The 16,059-nt window shown below is 38.8% G+C and overlaps 1 protein-coding gene across 1 annotated transcript in view; it reads left to right on the top strand.

The window, feature by feature from the left end:
- Positions 1-16,059, top strand: part of caskin1 (CASK interacting protein 1) — a 195,490-nt gene that overhangs the window by 1,318 nt on the left and 178,113 nt on the right. The gene's annotated exons all lie outside the window — the stretch shown is intronic.

The raw sequence follows: 16,059 nt of genomic DNA, 5'->3' as shown, positions 1-16,059 counted from the left end.
GTTCTACTCTATTCTACTCTAATCTGCTCTATTCTACTCTATTCTATTCTACTCTAATCTGCTCTATTCTACTCTAATCTGTTCTGTTCTACTCTAACCTGTTCTATTCTACTCTAATCTGCTCTATTCTACTCTATTATATTCTACTCTAATCTGCTCTATTCTACTCTATTCTGTTCTGTTCTACTCTATTATATTATATTCTGTTCTACTCTATTCTACTCTAATCTGTTCTGTTATACTCTATTCTGTTATATTATAGTCTGTTCTATTCTACTCTATTCCGTTCTGTTCTATTCAATTCTGTTCTACTCTATTCACATCTTTTGTGTTCTGTTCTATTCTAATCTGTTCTGTTCTACTCTATTATATTATATTATATTCTGTTCTGTTCAACTCTATTCTAATCTATTATATTATATTCTAGTCTGTTTTATTCTACTCTAATCTGTTCTGTTATACTCTATTCTACTCTATTCTGTTCTGTTCTACTCTATTATATTATATTCTGTTCTACTCTATTCTACTCTAATCTGTTCTTTTATACTCTATTCTATTATATTCTAGTCTGTTCTATTCTAATCTATTATATTATATTCTAGTCTGTTCTATTCTATTCTACTCTATTATATTATATTCTGTTCTATTCTGTTCTGTTCTACTCTATTATATTATATTCTGTTCTATTCTGTTCTGTTCTATTGTAATCTGTTCTGTTCTGTTCTATTTTGTTCTGTTCTACTCTATTATATTATATTCTGTTCTATTCTGTTCTGTTCTGTTCTATTCTATTCTGTTCTATTCTAATCTGTTCAAATCTGTTCTGTTCTAATCTAATCTGTTCTATTCTGTTCTATTTTGTTCTGTTCTACTCTATTATATTATATTCTGTTCTATTCTGTTCTGTTCTATTCTATTCTGCTCTATTCTAATCTGTTCTGTTCTAATCTGTTCTGTTCTAATCTAATCTGTTCTATTCAAATCTAATCTGTTCTGTTCTGTTCTATTTTGTTCTGTTCTATTCTAATCTATTATATTCTGTTCTATTCTGTTCTGTTCTATTCTAATCTATTCTGTTCTGTTCTAATCTATTCTGTTCTGTTCTATTCTAATCTGTTCTGTTCTAATCTGATCTGTTCTAATCTGTTCTGTTCTAATCTAATCTGTTCTATTCAAATCTAATCTGTCCTGTTCTACTCTATTCTGTTCTACTCTATTCTGTTCAATTCAATTATTTTATGTTCTACTCTAATCTGTTCTGTTCTACTCTATTCTATTCTGTTCTGTTCTACTCTATTCTATTCTGTTCTGTTCTATTCTGTTCTATTTTATTCTGTTCTGTTCTTATCTAATCTCTTCTACTCTATTCTGTTCTGTTCTACTCTGTTCTGTTCTGTTCTACTCTATTCTGTTCTGTTCTACTCTATTCTGTTCTGTTCTATTTTAATCTGTTCTACTCTGTTCTATTTTAGTCTGTTCTGTTGTACTCAATTATGTTATGTTCTACTCTATTCTACTCTACTCTATTCTATTATATTCCATTATATTATGTTCTACTATATTCTGTTCTATTCTACTCTATTTTACCCTATACTATTAATCTCTACTCTATTCTACTCTACTCTATTCTATTCTATTCTATTATTTTATATTATGTTCTACTCTATTCTATTGTACTCTATTATATTTTGTTCTACTCTATTTTACTGTACTCTATTCTATTATATTCCATTATATTATGTTCTACTCTATTCTGTTCTAATCTACTCTATTATACTCTATTATATTATGTTCTACTCTATTTTACTCTATTCTATTATATTCCATTATTTTATGTTCTATTATATTATGTTCTACTCTACTCTATTCAAATCTGTTCAAATCTGTTCTGTTCTAATCTAATCTGTTCTATTCTGTTCTATTTTGTTCTGTTCTACTCTATTATATTATATTCTGTTCTATTCTGTTCTATTCTATTCTGCTCTATTCTAATCTGTTCTGTTCTAATCTGTTCTGTTCTAATCTAATCTGTTCTATTCAAATCTAATCTGTTCTGTTCTATTTTGTTCTGTTCTACTCTATTATATTATATTCTGTTCTATTCTGTTCTGTTCTATTCTAATCTATTCTGTTCTGTTCTAATCTATTCTGTTCTTTTCTATTCTAATCTGTTCTGTTCTAATCTGATCTGTTCTAATCTGTTCTGTTCTAATCTAATCTGTTCTATTCAAATCTAATCTGTCCTGTTCTACTCTATTCTGTTCTACTCTATTCTGTTCAATTCAATTATTTTATGTTCTACTCTAATCTGTTCTGTTCTACTCTATTATATTCTGTTCTGTTCTATTCTGTTCTATTTTATTCTGTTCTGTTCTTATCTAATCTCTTCTACTCTATTCTGTTCTGTTCTACTCTGTTCTGTTCTGTTCTACTCTATTCTGTTCTGTTCTACTCTATTCTGTTCTGTTCTGTTCTAATCTGTTCTACTCTGTTCTATTTTAGTCTGTTCTGTTGTACTCAATTATGTTATGTTCTACTCTATTCTACTCTACTCTATTCTATTATATTCCATTATATTATGTTCTACTATATTCTGTTCTATTCTACTCTATTTTACCCTATACTATTAATCTCTACTCTATTCTACTCTACTCTATTCTATTCTATTCTATTATTTTATATTATGTTCTACTCTATTCTATTGTACTCTATTATATTTTGTTCTACTCTATTTTACTGTACTCTATTCTATTATATTCCATTATATTATGTTCTACTATATTATGTTCTATTCTACTCTATTTTACCCTATACTATTAATCTCTACTCTATTCTACTCTACTCTATTCTATTCTATTATTTTATATTATGTTCTACTCTATTCTATTGTACTCTATTATATTTTGTTCTACTCTATTTTACTGTACTCTATTCTATTATATTCCATTATATTATGTTCTACTCTATTATGTTCTAATCTACTCTATTATACTCTATTATATTATGTTCTACTCTATTTCACTCTATTCTATTATATTCCATTATTTTATGTTCTATTATTTTATGTTCTACTCTACTCTATTCTATTATACTCTAATATAATATGTTCTACTCCTTTCCACTCTACTATATTCTATTATACTCTATTATATGTTCTACTCTATTCTACTCTACTCTATTCTATTATACTCTATTATATGTTCTACTCTATTCTACTATATTCTATTATACTCTATTATATTATGTTCTACTCTATTCTACTCTATTCTATTATACTCTATTATATGTTCTACTCTATTCTACTCTATTCTATTATACTCTATTATATTATGTTCTACACTATTCTACTATACTCTATTATACTCTATTATATTCTATTATATTATGTTCTACTCCTTTCCACTCTACTCTATTATATTATACTCTATTATATGTTCTACTCTATTCTACTCTACTCTATTCTATTATACTCTATTATATTATGTTCTACACTATTCTACTCTACTCTATTATACTCTATTATATTCTATTATATTATGTTCTACTCTATTCTACTCTACTCTATTATATTATGTTCTACTTTATTCTACTCTATTCTATTATACTCTATTATATTATGTTCTACTTTATTCTACTCTATTCTATTATACTCTATTATATTATGTTCTACTTTATTCTACTCTATTCTAGTATACTCTATTATATTATGTTCTACTTTATTCTACTCTATTCTATTATACTCTATTATATTATGTTCTACTCTATTCTATTCTACTCTATTTTGGTCTGTTCTACTGTATTTTGGTCTGTTCTAATGATATTGCTGTAACAGAGTTTTGTGGTAGTATCAATCAATCAATCAAATGTATTTATAAAGCCCTTCTTACATCAGCTAATATCTCAAAGTGCTGTACAGAAACCCAGCCTAAAACCCCAAACAGCAAGCAATGCAGGAGTAGAAGCACGGTGGCTAGGAAAAACTCCCTAGAAAGGCCAGTGGTGATATAGACCAGTGATATTGATGATATAGACCAGTGATATTGATGATATAGACCAGTGATATTGATGATATAGACCAGTGATATTGATGATATAGACCAGTGATATTGATGATATAGACCAGTGATATTGATAACATAGACCAGTGATATTGATGATATTTAACTGTCTCAATCCTGTCTCTGACTGGCAGCAGCCTGTGTCCAGATGGTACCAGGTGTGTGTGTGTGTGTGTGTGTGTGTGTGTGTGTGTGTGTGTGTGTGTGTGTGTGTGTGTGTGTGTGTGTGTGTGTGTGTGTGTGTGTGTGTGTGTGTGTGTGTGTGTGTGTGTGTGACGAACAGAAAGTCCGAATCCCTATATCTTTAAGTCATTACCACTGCTTTGAGACACACAGACACACACACACACACACACACACACACACACACACACACACACACACACACACACACACACACACACACACACACACACACACACACACACACACACACACACACACACACACACACACACACACACACAAACACACACACACACCTGGTACCATCTGGACACAGGCTGCTGCCAGTCAGAGACAGGATTGAGACAGTTAGGGGCAGGCGAGGGGAAGAGAGAGAGAGAGACAGAGAGAGAGAGAGAGAGACAGAGAGAGAGAGAGAGAGAGACAGAGAGAGAGAGAGAGAGAGAGAGAGAGAGAGAGAGAGAGAGAGAGAGAGAGAGAGAGAGAGAGAGAGAGAGAGAGAGAGGAGAGAGAGAGAGAAACCTATCCAACCAAAAACTCTCTCTCTCTCTCTCTCTCTCTCTCTCTCTCTCTCTCTCTCTCTCTCTCTCTCTCTCAATTCAATTCAGTTTAAGGCCCTACTTGGTTGGTGACAGAAGCACCAGATAATCAGCAAACAGTAGTCTTTTGATTTCAGATTCTAGTAGGGTGAGGCCGGGTGCTGCGGACTGTTCTAGTGCCCTCGCCAATCAAATCAAATCAAAGTCAAATCAACGTTTATTTGCCACATGCGCTGAATACAACAGGTGTAGACCTCACAGTGAAATGCTGAATACAACAGGTGTAGTAGACCTCACAGTGAAATGCTGAATACAACAGGTGTAGTAGACCTCACAGTGAAATGCTGAATACAACAGGTGTAGTAGACCTCACAGTGAAATGCTGAATACAACAGGTGTAGTAGACCTCACAGTGAAATAGTTACTAACAGGCTCTAACCAATAGTGCAAAAAAGGTGTTAGGTGAACAATAGGCAGGTAAAGAAATAAAACAACAGTAAAAAGACAGGCTATATACAGTAGAGAGGCTATATACAGTAGAGAGGCTATATACAGTAGAGAGGCTATATACAGTAGAGAGGCTATATACAGTCGAGAGGCTATATACAGTAGAGAGGCTACATACAGTAGAGAGGCTATATACAGTAGAGAGGCTATATACAGTAGCGAGGCTATATACAGTAGCGAGGCTATATACAGTAGAGAGGCTACATACAGTAGAGAGGCTATATACAGTAGAGAGGCTATATACAGTAGAGAGGCTACATACAGTAGAGAGGCTATATACAGTAGAGAGGCTATATACAGTAGAGAGGCTATATACAGTAGCGAGGCTATATACAGTAGCGAGGCTATATACAGTAGAGAGGCTACATACAGTAGAGAGGCTATATACAGTAGAGAGGCTATATACAGTAGCGAGGCTATATACAGTAGAGAGGCTATATACAGTAGTGAGGCTATATACAGTAGAGAGGCTACATACAGTAGAGAGGCTATATACAGTAGAGAGGCTATATACAGTAGAGAGGCTATATACAGTAGAGAGGCTATATACAGTGTAGAGGCTATATACAGTAGCGAGGCTATATACAGTAGAGAGGCTATATACAGTAGAGAGGCTATATACAGTAGAGAGGCTATATACAGTAGAGAGGCTATAAAAGTAGCGAGGCTATATACAGTAGAGAAGCTATATACAGTAGAGAGGCTATATACAGTAGAGAGGCTATATACAGTAGAGAGGCTATATACAGTAGAGAGGCTATATACAGTAGAGAGGCTATATACAGTAGTATTCGTTGATATATATGTTGAAGAGGGTGGGGCTTATGCTGCGTCCCTGTCTCACCCAACGGCCCTGTGGGAAATAAACATGTGTGTTTTTTGCCAATTTTAACCTCACGGTTGTTGTTTGTGTACATGGATTTTCTAATGTCGTACGTTTTTCCCCAAACACCACTTTCCATCAATTTGTATAGCAGACCCTCATGCCAAATTTGTTTTGGTTTGTTTGTTTGTCAAGTAGGGTGTGCAGGGTGAATACGTGGTCTGTCGTACGGTAATTTGATAAAAAGCCAATTTGACATTTGCTCAGTACATTGTTTTTCACTGAGGAAATGTACGAGTTGCTGTTAATGATAATGCAGAGGATTTTCCCAAGGTTACTGTTGACGCATATCCCACGGTAGTTATTGGGGTCAAATTTGTCTCCATTTTTGTGGATTGGGGTGATCAGTCCTTGGTTCCAAGTATTGGGGAAGATGCCAGAGCTGAGGATGATGTTAAAGAGTTTTAGTATTTAAGCCAGTTGTGGTCTGTGGTCTGTATATTTTATAATTTCATTGAGGATACCATACACTACCAGTCAAAAGTTTGGACACACCTACTCATTCCAGGGTTTTTCTTTATTTTTTACTATTTTCTACATTGTAGAATGATAGTGAAGACGTCAAAACTATGAAATAACACATGCGGAATCATATAGTAACCAAAAAGTGTTAAACAAATCAAAATATATTTATATTTTAGATTCTTAAAAGTAGCCAACCTTTGCCTTGATGACAGCTTTGCACATTCTCTCAACCAGCTTCACCTGGAATGCTTTACCAACAGTCTAGTATTTAAGCCAAATGGAATTTGTGGTCTGTATATTTTATAATTTCATTGAGGATACCATCAACACCACAGGCCTTTTTACACCTTCACTATTACAGTGGAACATTTTGTGGAACGTTTTGTCCAGGAAGTTGTCTAGAAGGGATTGAATGTGTCGTTGCCTAATTGTTTCTTGGTAGGTTTCCACACTACATTCCTTCCATCTATGGCATTTCTTAATATTATTCAGTTCCTTTGGCTTTGATGCCTCATGATTGAGTATTGCTCTGTTCAAGTAGACTGTGGTTTTAGCTGTGATCTGATAGGGGTGTCAGTGGGCTGACTGTGAACGCTTTGAAAGACTCTGGGTTGAGGTCAGTGATAAAGTAATCTACAGTACTACTGCCAAGAGATGAGCTATAGGTGTACCTACCATAGGACTCTGGGTTGAGGTCAGTGATAAAGTAATCTACAGTACTACTGCCAAGAGATGAGCTATAGGTGTACCTACCATAGGACTCTGGGTTGAGGTCAGTGATAAAGTAGTCTACAGTACTACTGCCAAGAGATGAGCTATAGGTGTACCTACCATAGGAGTCCCCTCGAAGCCTACCATTTACTATGTACATACCCAGCGTGCGACAGAGCTGCAGGAGTTGTGACCCGTTTTTGTAGGTTATGTTGTCATAGTTGTGTCTAGGTGGGCATATGGGGGAGGGAATGCTGTCACCTCCAGGCAGGTGTTTGTCTCCCTGTGTGCTGAGGGTGTCAGGTTCTTGTCCAGTTCTGGCATTTAGGTCACCACAGACTAGTACATGTCCCTGGGCCTGGAAATGGCTTGATATCCCCCACCAGGATAAGAGAAGCTGTCTTCATTAAAGTATGGGGATTCTGGTGGGGGGGATATAGGCTCTGTCTCTACCTCTCAATTCAATTCAATTCAATTCAAAGGGCTTTATTGGCATGGAAAATATATGTTTGCATTGTCATTGCAAGTGAAATAGATAATAAACAAAACTGAAATAAGACATAAAAAATGAACGGTAAACATTACACTCACAGAAGTCTCAAAGGAATAGAGACATGTCAAATGTTATATTATGTCTCTGTACAGTGTTGTAATGATGTGCAAATAGTTAAAGTAAACACACATAAATATGGGTTGTATTTACAATGGTGTTTGTTCTTCATTGGTTGCCATTTTCTTGTGGCAAAAGGTCACACATCTCCCTCTCTCTCTCTCCAACCCTCTCTCTCTTCCTCTCCCCCCCTCTCTCTCTCCCCCCCCCCCCCCCCCCCCCCCCTCTCTCTCTCTCTCTCTCTCTCTCTCTCAATTCAATTCAATTGACTTTATTGACATGGCAAGTTCATTATTACTTACATTGTCAAAGTATAGATATCGAAAAATAAAAATCAAATATATATGTTTTCTTGTGGCAAAAGGTCACAAATCTCTCTCTCTCTCTCTCTTTCTCTCTCTCTCTCCCCCTCTCTCTCCCTGGCCATTCTGCTGTATGAGGCTCAGTGCTGTGAACTGATGGAATGGATGAGTATCCACACCACTGAACACTCACACACACACACACACACACACACACACACACACACACACACACACACACACACACACACACACACACACACACACACACACACACACACACACACACACACACACACACACACACACACACACCCTGCATCCACCCCACTGCACATTCACAAAGGAGAGGAGAGATCAGAGAGAAGGAAGCCTGGTCACACAGAGTAGCTAGTGTAGCTAGACTGGCTAGTGGGTTATTATATAACTAGGTAGCGCCTGATGCTACGACAGGCTAGTGGGTTATTAAATAGCTAGCTAGCGCCTGATGCTACGACTGGCTAGTGGGTTATTATATAGCTAGATAGCGCCTGATGCTACGACTGGCTAGTGGGTTATTATATAGCTAGGTAGCGCCTGATGCTACGACAGGCTAGTGGGTTATTAAATAGCTAGCTAGCGCCTGATGCTACAACTGGCTAGTAGGTTATTATATAGCTAGCTAACACCTGATGCTATGACAGGCTAGTGGGTTATATTGCTTCAGCAGTCTAAAGCTAAAGTGCTAAATGCACTTTATGCTATGACATGACAGGCTAGTGGGTTATTTTACAGCTAACTAGCGCCTGATGCTATGACAGGCTAGTGGGTTATTATACAGCTAGCTAGCATCTAATGCTATGACAGGCTAGTGGGTTATTATACAGCTAGCTAGCGCCTGATGCTATGACAGGCTAGTAGGTTATTATATAGCTAGCTAACGCCTAATGCTATGACAGGCTAGTGGGTTATATTGCTTCAGCAGGCTAAAGCTAAAGTGCTAAATGCAGTAATGGCTACAAGCGAGATGCTAATTGAAGCTAATTAGACATGTCATCTTTTGTCAGATACATTCTGGTGGATTCAGAACAGAGAGGAATCTCAGTCTGTTTTCTGTCATTCATCCAACAATCTGCCGAATACAACTGGTGTAGACTTTACTGTCTACTGCTTGCTTACGAGCCCTTCCCAACGATGCAGAGTTTAGCACAATAAATACAGTACACAAGAATGGAGCTATAGTATATACAGGAAGTATCAGATCAATGTGGAGCTATATACAGGAAGTACCAGATCAATGTGGAGCTATATACAGGAAGTACCAGATCAATGTGGAGCTATATACAGGAAGTACCAGATCAATGTGGAGCTATATACAGGAAGTACCAGATCAATGTGGAGCTATATACAGGAAGTACCAGATCAATATGGAGCTATATACAGGAAGTACCAGTACCAGATCAATGTGGAACTATATACAGGAAGTACTAGATCAATGTGGAGCTATATACAGGGAGTACCAGATCAATGTGGAGCTATATACAGGAAGTACTAGATCAATGTGGAGCTATATACAGTAAGTAGGCAGGGTAAAGTGACTAGAAATCAGGATAGATAATAATAAGGTATTTGAGGTAGATATGTACATGAAGGCAGGGTAAAGTGACTAGGCATCAGGGTAGATAATACTAAGAGTAAAATAAATAACAGATTAGCGGCAGCAAATTACTAGTGTAAAAGTGTGTGAGTGTGTTATTTGTATGAGTGTGTGTTTGTGTTGTGTCGGTATGTAGTGCATGTGACTGTGTGTGGGTTTTGTATGGTAGTGTCGATGTAGTGTGTGAGAGTGTGTATATGGTGTGTATATATAGTCTAGTGAGTGTGTATATAGTGTGTATATATAGTCTAGTGATTGTGTATATGGTGTGTACATATAGTCTAGTGATTGTGTATATGGTGTGTATATATAGTCTAGTGATTGTGTATATGGTGTGTACATATAGTCTAGTGATTGTGTACATGGTGTGTGTATAGTCTAGTGAGTGTGTATATAGTGTGTATATATAGTCTAGTGATTGTGTATATGGTGTGTATATATAGTCTAGTGAGTGTGTATATATAGTCTAGTGATTGTGTATATAGTGTGTATATATAGTCTAGTGAGTGTGTATATGGTGTGTATATATAGTCTAGTGAGTGTGTATATGGTGTGTATATATAGTCTAGTGAGTGTGTATATGGTGTGTATATATAGTCTAGTGATTGTGTGTCGGTTCAGTACAATGTAGAAAATGTGGAGAAAATTTGGTCTGGCTATTTAGCAGGTTGGCTATTTAGCAGTCTGTCTATTTAGCAAGTTGACTATTTAAATATCTGGCTATTTAGCAAGTTGGCTATTTAGCAGTCTGGCTATTTAGCAGTCTGGCTATTTAGCAGTCTGGCTATTTAGCAGTCTGGCTATTTAAATATCTGGCTATTTAAATATCTGGCTATTTAGCAGTCTGGCTATTTAGCAGTCTGGCTATTTAGCAGTCTGGCTATTTAGCAGGTTGGCTATTTAGCATTCTGGCTATTTAGCAGTCTGGCTATTTAAATATCTGGCTATTTAGCATTCTGGCTATTTAGCAGTCTGGCTATTTAGCAGGTTGGCTATTTAGAAGTCTGGCTATTTAGCATGTTGGCTATTTAGCAGTCTGGCTATTTAGCAGTCTGGCTATTTAGCAGGTTGGCTATTTAGCATTCTGGCTATTTAGCATTCTGGCTATTTAGCAGGTTGACTATTTAGCAGGTTGGCTATTTAGCATTCTGGCTATTTAGCATTCTGGCTATTTAGCAGGTTGACTATTTAGCAGGTTGGCTATTTAAATATCTGGCTATTTAGCATGTTGACTATTTAGCATTCTGGCTATTTAGCAGGTTGGCTATTTAGCAGTCTGGCTATTTAGCAGGTTGAATATTTAGCAGTCTGGCTATTTAGCAGGTTGGCTATTTAGCAGTCTGGCTATTTAGCAGGTTGGCTATTTAGCAGTCTGGCTATTTAGCATTCTGGCTATTTAGCAGGTTGGCTATTTAAATATCTGGCTATTTAGCAGGTTGGCTATTTAGCAGGTTGGCTATTTAGCAGGTTGGTTATTTAGCAGGTTGGCTATTTAGAAGTCTGGCTATTTAGCATGTTGGCTATTTAGCAGTCTGGCTATTTAGCAGTCTGGCTATTTAGCAGGTTGGCTATTTAGCATTCTGGCTATTTAGCATTCTGGCTATTTAGCAGGTTGACTATTTAGCAGGTTGGCTATTTAAATATCTGGCTATTTAGCATGTTGACTATTTAGCATTCTGGCTATTTAGCAGGTTGGCTATTTAGCAGTCTGGCTATTTAGCAGGTTGGCTATTTAGCAGGTTGGCTATTTAGCAGTCTGGCTATTTAGCAGGTTGGCTATTTAGCATTCTGGCTATTTAGCATTCTGGCTATTTAGCAGGTTGGCTATTTAAATATCTGGCTATTTAGCAGGTTGGCTATTTAGCAGGTTGGCTATTTAGCAGTCTGTCTATTTAGCATTCTGGCTATTTAGCAGGTTGGCTATTTAGCAGGTTGGCTATTTAGCAGGTTGGCTATTTAGCAGTCTGGCTATTTAGCAGTCTGGCTATTTAGCAGGTTGGCTATTTAGCAGTCTGGCTATTTAGCAGGTTGGCTATTTAGCATTCTGGCTATTTAGCAGGTTGGCTATTTAGCAGGTTGGCTATTTAGCAGTCTGGCTATTTAGCAGGTTGGCTATTTAGCATTCTGGCTATTTAGCATTCTGGCTATTTAGCAGATTGGCTATTTAAATATCTGGCTATTTGGCAGGTTGGCTATTTAGCAGGTTGGCTATTTAGCAGGTTGGTTATTTAGCAGTCTGGCTATTTAGCAGGTTGGCTATTTAGCAGGTTGGCTATTTAGCAGGTTGGCTATTTAGCAGTCTGGCTATTTAGCAGTCTGGCTATTTAGCAGGTTGGCTATTTAGCAGTCTGGCTATTTAGCAGGTTGGCTATTTAGCAGGTTGGCTATTTAGCAGTCTGGCTATTTAGCAGGTTGGCTATTTAGCATTCTGGCTATTTAGCATTCTGGCTATTTAGCAGATTGGCTATTTAAATATCTGGCTATTTGGCAGGTTGGCTATTTAGCAGGTTGGCTATTTAGCAGGTTGGTTATTTAGCAGTCTGGCTATTTAGCAGGTTGGCTATTTAGCATTCTGGCTATTTAGCAGGTTGGCTATTTAGCAGGTTGGCTATTTAGCAGGTTGGCTATTTAGCATTCTGGCTATTTAGCAGTCTGGCTATTTAAATATCTGGCTATTTAGCAGTCTGGCTATTTAGCATTCTGGCTATTTAGCAGTCTGGCTATTTAAATATCTGGCTATTTAGCAGTCTGGCTATTTAGCATTCTGGTCTACTTCCTGTAGACTGACTCATCACCGGTGTGACTGACACCCCACTGCTAAGTGTCTGATCTACTTCCTGTAGACTGACTCATCACCGGTGTGACTGACACCCCACTGCTAAGTGTCTGATCTACTTCCTGTAGACTGACTCATCACCGGTGTGACTGACACCACACTGCTAAGTGTCTGATCTACTTCCTGTAGACTGACTCATCACCGGTGTGACTGACACCCCACTGCTAAGGGCGCAGGAGACGTGTTGGTAGAAATGAGGTAGGATGGTTTTAAGTCTCCCGGCGTTAAAGTCTCCTTCATGTTGGTAGAAGTGAGGTAGGATGGTTTTAAGTCTCCCGGCGTTAAAGTCTCCTTCATGTTGGTAGAACTGAGGTAGGATGGTTTTAAGTCTCCCGGCGTTAAAGTCTCCTTCATTTTGAGTGATTTCTTGTTCGTTGCGTGCCAGAGTGGTGTTGGCTTCTGGATGTACACTTGTTATCAACCAGAACTTGGTAGATTAAAGGGTCTACAGTTTACCATGAGGTGTTCTATATCAGGTAGATTAAAGGGTCTACAGTTTACCATGAGGTATCTATATCAGGTAGATTAAAGGGTCTATATCAGGTAGATTAAAGGGTCTACAGTTTACCATGAGGTATTCTATATCAGGTAGATTAAAGGGTCTACAGTTTACCATGAGGTATTCTATATCAGGTAGATTAAAGGGTCTACAGTTTACCATGAGGTATTCTATATCAGGTAGATTAAAGGGTCTACAGTTTACCATGAGGTATTCTATATCAGGTAGATTAAAGGGTCTCCAGTTTACCATGAGGTATTCTATATCAGGTAGATTAAAGGGTCTACAGTTTACCATGAGGTATTCTATATCAGGTAGATTAAAGGGTCTACAGTTTACCATGAGGTATTCTATATCAGGTAGATTAAAGGGTCTACAGTTTACCATGAGGTATTCTATATCAGGTAGATTAAAGGGTCTATATCAGGTAGATTAAAGGGTCTACAGTTTACCATGAGGTATTCTATATCAGGTAGATTAAAGGGTCTACAGTTTACCATGAGGTATTCTATATCAGGTAGATTAAAGGGTCTACAGTTTACCATGAGGTGTTCTATATCAGGTAGATTGAAGGGTCTCCAGTTTACCATGAGGTATTCTATATCAGGTAGATTAAAGGGTCTACAGTTTACCATGAGGTATCTATATCAGGTAGATTAAAGGGTCTATATCAGGTAGATTAAAGGGTCTACAGTTTACCATGAGGTATTCTATATCAGGTAGATTAAAGCTCCAGGTGTCCTTCATACTTGAAGCAGCACCCTCCTGTGTGTGTGTGTGTGTAATTTTCTCTAGTCTAGATAATATATTGGAGTAATTTAGGAGGCGGCTACTGCTGACGCAGCATAATATTAGTTCATCACACACACACACACACACACACACACACACACACACACACACACACACACACACACACACACACACACACACACACACACACACACACACACACACACACACACACACACACACACACACACACACACACACACACACACACACACACACACACACACACACACACTTCTCTCTCTCACTGTCAGTTTATCAGGCTGACCCCTCTCTCTCCCCTCCTTCTCCCCCTCCTTCTCCTCCTGTCTCCCCCTCCTTCTCCCCCTGTCTCCCCCTCCTTCTCCCCCTGTCTCCTCCTCCTTCTCCCCCTGTCTCCCCTCCTTCTCCCCCTGTCTCCCCCTCCTTCTCCTCCTGTCTCCCCCTCCTTCTCCCCCTGTCTCCCCCTCCTCCCCCCCTGTCTCCCCCTCCTTCTCCCCCTGTCTCCCTCTCCTTCTCCCCCCGTCTCCCCCTCCTTCCCCCTGTCTCCCCCTGTCTCCCTCTCCTTCTCCCCCTGTCTCCCCTTTCTTCCCCCTGTCTCCCTCTCCTTCTCCCCCTGTCTCCCTCTCCTTCTCCCACTGTCTCCCCCTCCTTCTCCCCCTTTCGCCCCCTCCTTCACCTGTGTGTGTGTGTGTGTGTGTGTGTGTGTGTGTGTGTGTGTGTGTGTGTGTGTGTGTGTGTGTGTGTGTGTGTGTGTGTGTGTGTGTGTGTGTGTGTGTGTGTGTGTGTGTGTGTGTTTGTGTGTGTAATTTGCTAGGCATTAGAAGGGTGACAGTGTCATTGTTTATCAGACTTCCTGTGATTGTAAATCTCTCTCTGCTGCATTGTACTACACTACACTAGACTAGACTACACTGCACAGTACCGTACTATACCGTACTATACGATACTATACTGTACTGTGCTATACTCCCCTATACTATATGGTTCTATACTCTACTATACTGTAATATACTATGCTCTACCCTACCCTGCTGTACTATACCGTACTATAGTGTAATGTACTATACTATACTGTACTGTAATGTTCTGTACTATACTGTACTATACTATACTGTACTATACTATACTGTACTATACTATACTGAGCTGTACCGTACTATGGTGTAATGTACTATACTGTACTGTCCTATACTATACTGTACTGTACTGTACTATACTATACTGTAGTATACTATACTGTACTGTGCTGTAGTATACTATACTATTGAACGATTTGGGGAATCTGTGTGGGTAGCTGGAATCTGTGTGGGTAGCTGGAATCTGTGTGGGTAGCTGGAATCTGTGTGGGTAGCTGGAATCTGTGTGGGTAGCTGGAATCTGTGTGGGTAGCTGGAATCTGTGTGGGTAGCTGGAATCTGTGTGGGTAGCTGGAATCTGTGTGGGTAGCTGGAATCTGTGTGGGTAGCTGGAATCTGTGTGGGTAGCTGGAATCTGTGTCCACTGTACTGTACTGTAGCTGGACAGGGGTCAGGTGACAGTGGTGAACAGCTGGTCAGGGGTCAGGTGACAGTGGTGAACAGCTGGTCCCGGGTCAGGTGACAGTGGTGAACAGCTGGTCAGGTGACAGGTGACAGAGGTGAACAGCTGGTCAGGGGTCAGGTGACAGAGGTGAACAGCTGGTCAGGGGTCAGGTGACAGAGGTCAACAGCTAGTCTCGGGTCAGGTGACAGTGGCGAACAGCTGGTCTCGGGTCAGGTGACAGTGGTGAACAGCTGGTCCCATGTCAGGTGACAGAGGTGAACAGCTGGTCTCGGGTCAGGTGACAGTGGTGAACAGCTGGTCCCGGGTCAGGCGACAGAGGAATGGACGAGACTGAGGCAGGAAGTCCTTTAACCATAAAGTGGTATATTTACTGGGTAGTGTGTGTTGGATTCATGGACCCACAGAACTTATGTATTAGACGCAGTTGAGGAAGAGGAAACAGCGAGATCTGGGCGATGGCGATTTCCTCCTTTTATGGAGTGGAGATCTGTCGGACGATTCCACCTGACCT

Source organism: Salvelinus fontinalis, chromosome 2 (genome assembly GCF_029448725.1).
Source record: "Salvelinus fontinalis isolate EN_2023a chromosome 2, ASM2944872v1, whole genome shotgun sequence".
Taxonomy (NCBI): domain Eukaryota; kingdom Metazoa; phylum Chordata; class Actinopteri; order Salmoniformes; family Salmonidae; genus Salvelinus; species Salvelinus fontinalis.
The sequence above is the reverse complement of the archived record's forward strand: the minus strand, read 5'-3'. Positions and strand labels throughout refer to the sequence as shown.